Source organism: Sturnus vulgaris, chromosome 1, assembly GCF_052056855.1.
Source record: "Sturnus vulgaris isolate bStuVul1 chromosome 1, bStuVul1.hap1, whole genome shotgun sequence".
In the NCBI taxonomy this organism is placed as follows: Eukaryota; Metazoa; Chordata; class Aves; order Passeriformes; family Sturnidae; genus Sturnus; species Sturnus vulgaris.
The window spans coordinates 131,659,958-131,666,169 of NC_142243.1; the positions used below are offsets into that span (position 1 = coordinate 131,659,958).

Genomic DNA, 6,212 nt, shown 5'->3' on the forward strand with positions numbered 1-6,212 from the left:
TAGGTGAGCTCAACCAGAGTAATGGTGTGGAGGGTCACTACAGTGCACCCTGAGGGAAGGCACACACAGGAGCCCAGCTGAGCCCAGGGTAACAAGTCAGAGCCTAAACCATGCTACATACTGCCAGAAACAGCATAAGGGTTAGGCACACCCCTTCTCAGCACAGGCTTAGTTTAACTGGTACTAACCTAAAGCCTGTAACCTGCAGCCAGAAAAGAAGACAGACTGATAATCCTGATCAGCGTGGGCACTGAAAGCTGCAGGAACCTCAAGCCATTTCAGACATTTGGAAAACAAAAATATTGATGGCTTCATGAAGGGTATATGTTTTACATAAGAATTTTCTCACCTATAAGCACAAAGACAACCTGTTTCTTCAGGCACTGGAGTTTGCAGTGCCTGTACACAATATGCCCAGGTAATACTAACTGTGGATCTGACCTCCCAAAGTGGTTGCTTCACCTGCATTAAGTCTAGAGATATTTGAAACCAACCAATGTCTTACAGGAACAATTAGTGCTGTGGCATGTGCAGAAAGGTCAGAAAAGGGCTGGAGACATAATACAGAACTAGGCCTGCAGATAGTACACATGCACCTTGTGCCACAGAGGACACACCGTGAGCTTTGACAGCAGGAAATCAGGCAGGCTGGGGCAGCTGTTTGCATTTCCCCTTCATGTTCCTCTGGCTATTTAAAACAATAGCACAATGTGAGAGGTGTTTGTACCACCGATGCGCATTCTGCTGTACACATGGCTGACAGTGTTCATTATGTTTTTTGTGTCACAGCCAAAACTCAAAACACTTCTGTTTGTAAAAAGTCAAGAAAACGTGGAACTGTGAATCTGCATCATTTGAAACATACAGCACTTATTAAATCTGTTTGTGGATTGTCACACCAGAAGACTGCACAATACTGCAAGGAAAAACAAGCTAGAGAAAGCAGATGCCTTAACAGCTACTAATTAGAATCTAATTACTCTTTCAATTACCTTTACTCAGCACTCCAGGTCCCCAAGCCTCTACTGACAGACATCAGCTGTCTATGTGGCATCCTCATCTGGCACAAACCGTATTGAGTGCGAAATTAAACGAGACACTGTTACCCCAGCGTTAGCAGCGAGCCTTTCAAACTCCCTGCGGTAGCAAGGCATGCTGAATATTTCATAGCATGCATTTAGAGCTGGTATCTCCTTCTTGAGGCAGCACAAATACCATATTTCTGCTGGATTACACTGCTGCAGAGCTGTAGGCTAGTGATTACATTCTATGTACAAGCACAGACAGCCAAATCACAGTCATGCTGGACTAAATAAGGATTCCCCCCATCCTTTTACATGAGTCTAGACCCCTGCTGTTACAAGCAATTTTGTTATAAGTTAACATCAATCCCTTCCTTACTTAAAAATAGAGAAGATTCCTTGCATACTGAAGTGATGAAACATAAATACAATCCTTATTCCTCCAGAGTTTTCTTCTATATATTCTAAGGAATTGAAAATCACCAAATCCCTGTCATCTAGAGATCTCTGTATACCTGTTGTTATTTTTCATAATTCTTACAGGGCCTGGAGTCCTCCCACAGCTACAGAATCCCTTCAGAGTGGCTCTGTAGATGTTTATACTGTGAGGAAGACCACGCTGCCACAAGCACACAGCATAAGCACATAAGGAAACAGAGATAATCTCTATTTACAGATGAGGAACCAAAACTGAGAGACATTTCCCCCAAAACATGAAAGACTGAACCACAGACTTCCTTCTTTCAGCACAGCATTTACTCTGGGTCCACCCTTCTTTCCCCAGAAGGATGAGCCTCCTTGCTTGTAAATAAACCCATCATAGTTTTGTGTGAATGTGGATTTTTGAAGCACCCTGAGCATTAAGATAATATTTACTATTAATTATTTTATTCTATTTTTAATTTATTATTAATTATTTATTTATTAATTATTTTGAGAATAAATAGTCACCATTAAAAAGAGTATGTGTGTGGCTTTATCATAAGAGTTATCAAGGGAGTGTGTCAGAGACTGAATGTTATAATTTATGGCTTAATCTTCATGAAGGACATTTGCTGATTATATCAAAACTGTATAAAAGCTGCAGAGAAGACCACCACACCCTGAATAGACCATCTGACAGAGGCTCTGAGCTACGAAGATAACATAATGACTCAGGTCTGGGCTGGGGAAAGAAGAATACATTTACAGAAGTATCAAGCTTAGCACCTTGGAGTGGGGACCACAGCTCCAGGGCTATCAGCTGCCAGGCTGGAAGAGACCCTCGAACCAAAGGGTGGGGGGAGGAAGAGAGATTTTGGGGGTGTGGTGAAAAAGGCTCTGGTCAGAGGCAGTGAACACCCATCCTCTGCTGTGCAGAGCCCATCTGCGGGGCCCCTGCACCCCGGGAGAAGCTGCATGCACATCAAGGACAGAGGGACGTCATGGTCCATCAGAGGCCCCAAAGGGCTCCCCAGACCCTGCACCAGAGCACTGCAGCGTGATGGAACAGACCCACAGAGCTGCAAGGGACAGTGTCAAACTGGCCCTCCCCAGGGGAGGAACCTGGGCGTTCCTCCCTGGCCAAAACATGGGATCCTTTACTTTTTGGTGGGGGACTCTCAGCACCAAGAAGACCAGATGGAGAAGCCATGAGTTGTCACTAGCACCCCCGGAAAGGTGATATGGTTTCACCTAAACCCTGTCACTCTCTTCCTGTCCCCCAATCCCCAACTTACTTTTCTTTCTTTCTTTCTTTCTTTCTTTCTTTCTTTCTTTCTTTCTTTCTTTCTTTCTTTCTTTCTTTCTTTCTTTCTTTCTTTCTTTCTTTCTTTCTTTCTTTCTTTCTTTCTTTCTTTCTTTCTTTCTTTCTTTCTTTCTTTCTTTCTTTCTTTCTTTCTTTCTTTCTTTCTTTCTTTCTTTCTTTCTTTCTTTCTTTCTTTCTTTCTTTCTTTCTTTCTTTCTTTCTTTCTTTCTTTCTTTCTTTCTTTCTTTCTTTCTTTCTTTCTTTCTTTCTTTCTTTCTCTCTTTCTCTCTTTCTCTCTTTCTCTCTCTCTTTCTCTCTTTCTCTCTTTCTCTCTTTCTTTCTCTCTTTCTTTCCCTCTTTCATGTAATATATCAATTTTTAGGGACCAACATCTAACGTTGCTTGGTTTTAATCATGTTTTTTGAGTATATTTCAAACCTTTCTGGGTTCGATCTGTTTTATTCACAGAAACTTAGTTTCCCTTGCTCTTCTGTGTTTAAACCAGTTTGTAGCAGTGGTGGTAGCACTCACCTGTGAGTGCAGTGCTATTGCTTCAGCCCATGACATCCATGCAAGGAAATTGTACTTGTTTTTCATGTATCCTGCTCTACCAGGCAGCACACACATGCTGCAAGCTCTTTTGTAGGCAATTTGACCAGGCTTCACTTTGGATCTACCTTTTTCTAATCAGTTTGTCAGAGCATTCCTTTTTGTCCCCAGAGGAGAGAGTCTATATTCCAGCAGGACACCCTTGGATTCTCAAGAGGGCTGACAACTTGGCATTGAGATGTTCAGCCCGAAGGGAGAAGGAACTAAAATATCTGGTGATGAAAACCAAATAATGTGCCAGAGAACAGGAAAGTTTTCCCTCAACCATTCCACAGCTGCAGAAGGTCTGCAGGTTCATGTGCCACACAGTAAAGGAAACTGTCCTTTTAGGAATACCCTATCACTTCTGTAAAGCAAGCGATACATGTGTTTCCAAAATATAAAGGTTAAGAAGCAACGGGGAGCTGTTCAATGTCCACTCTCCCAGGTACCTCGCTGAATTACTAAAACAGTCATGAGATAACTGGCACTCTCTGGAAGAGCTTTCAAGTTGTGTTTGTATGGCTGGGAAACTCATCCAGTTTGGGTATCTCCATACTGCAGAGGAAAAGAAGGTTTAGCTGTATGGACATGGACTGTTCATGACACTCTGTCTCAGTGCCAATGAACAGTCCCAGACATAATTTATTAGTACAGTTGCAGCTTAATTCTCTGCTAACTATGACCTATCAGCCTGCTTGCCGAACTGTACAGCTCCTCTTCAGCTCTGGTAGAAATAAATCATTACTGGAAAAGATCAAAGAGCAGAAAATAAAGTTTTGCTGTGATTCCACTTACTTCTTGCATCTGCTACAGACCATAAGGTCAATAACCATTTGTTTTCCTGCACAAATCCCTCTTTGGGAAGAGGTGGTCAGGGAGACTACAAACTGTGTACTATTGAACACACTAATCAATCTCTCCTGTTAATTTACCAAACTCGGTTATCAATATGAGGAAGCTCCTAACAAGACACAGAGCTTCATTTTTACTTCTAAAGAGAGATTACCAATGTGCACACAAATAGGTCAAGTTAATATAAAGAATACAGATAGAATATTAAAGCAGTTTTCTATCCCAAAGCAGCCCCTTTAATAAACCCCCACTGTCAGTCTTGAATCAGGTTGTTTTCTTGTTAGAAGCAAATGTGCATGTGGCAGCAGACCAGATCTTTGCCTTTTCTCCTGCTTCAAGTCAAAGGCCAGGCAAACAGCATTACAAAAGGAAAACAAACTGACAGAGAAGAAGCAGCTTCACTGAAGAGATGGGAACAACTCCTGCTGTCATGGGAATTTTAAAAGATTCCTAATCCTCAGAAATCACTGTCCTTTTCAAAAACAAGCCACCAAAAAACAGATATTGACCTTGCTAATATGAAGAATCCATTTTGAGAATATGAAAGGGAGAGATGTTCAAAATAAGTGCTGTACAAAAAGCTGCCTGTCTGCTTCCATGCAACCTAGAAACTTCCTTGTATTTTCAGTGAATATTTTTCTTTAGTCTGATCTAGGCTGTAACATACTGTTCTTCAATAGATGGACAGAGGGATTCACTTTCTGCAACCTACAATGCAATATTAGATATTTTTATAATTTCGTAATCAGTTTTCTCCAGTGAATATTATTTTGATAGCAAACAGAGTAAAAATGCTTAATTTAATGTACCGTTTAGCAAAATACTTTTCTTAGGGGGATACTGCTCTTTTTTTATTAAGCCATTGGCTCTTTTTTCATTAAGCCATTGTTCTGTGAAGGTGCAGGAACTTACCTTACTATACAGATCTCTCTGCTGAGTTCAGACATCAATGATTTTTAATCAAAACTTTGAAATTTTCCGGAAATGCTACCTCGAATTTCCTCCATGTATTCAAAGGAGAGGATAGAGGATTATTTTCTATTACTCTTTTTTTTATTAATTATTACTATTGACTAAATATGTGTTGAATTTATTTGTCACCTATGAAGATTACTATAAAGGGAACCTTTTAAGCAGTTTTCCTGCATTCTATTAGATTTTTGAGATTTAAAACCCTTGAGCACATGAATACACTTGGAAAATGAAGGGGTTTTTTGGTTAACCAGAGCAAGGGAAGGATGTCAGATACAGTGGGGAAGTTCTCTCTCATCCCTCCAGCTTGAAATATTTAGCATACTGATTTTTTCATCTAAGCATATTCTAAAGCCTTTAAGAAAGTTGAAAATAAGTAAGAGCTAGAGATTTAATGCATCTATATATGGACATACTGATATAAAACCTTAAATTTATATAAGATTAAATTATACTGCAATTATAAAATACAACTGGTCTTGCTTTTATCTTCTCCAGTTCCAATATCTTACAATGAGATAATCCATCTAGTTCCAGAGTGGGTGCCATCTGTATTTTAATTTATTATTAAATCCCAAAACTGCTAAGCATACGTCAGAGGACACAAATCTAAATATAACACAGAGTTCTTGGAATCCATATGAAGTTAATATTATTATAATACTGACACAAGATAATAGACCTTCCTTATTGCTACTAATTTTTATTGCAAAATTTCAGCCTTTTCAAATGGCAGCTGAAGAATTTCATGCAAGCTGCAGACTTCTGAATTAGCAGCATGGCTTCTTGGTGTTCCTCCCTGCAATGAACTAGTGCAGCAGCTCAGAGTTAGTTCCACAAAATCCCTCTCAGAGACGAGACTTTCAGGCTGGTTTTGTAAGGACAAGATTTTGAGAAGTGGTTTTTGACCTGCAAGCACACAGACACAGCGTCTCACAAAACCCTGTGTGCAAAATTGTTTTATAGATTAAAACCGCACTATTGCTGAGGTTCTTTGTTCAGATTAAGAAGAAATGGACTCTGAAGTCCAAAATGTCTGTGTGCCTGAG

General features: G+C 40.1%; 1 long non-coding RNA gene across 8 annotated transcripts in view; it reads left to right on the forward strand.

The window, feature by feature from the left end:
- The window catches only part of LOC148225527 (uncharacterized), a 183,075-nt gene that overhangs the window by 168,649 nt on the left and 8,214 nt on the right, over positions 1-6,212 (forward strand). The gene's annotated exons all lie outside the window — the stretch shown is intronic.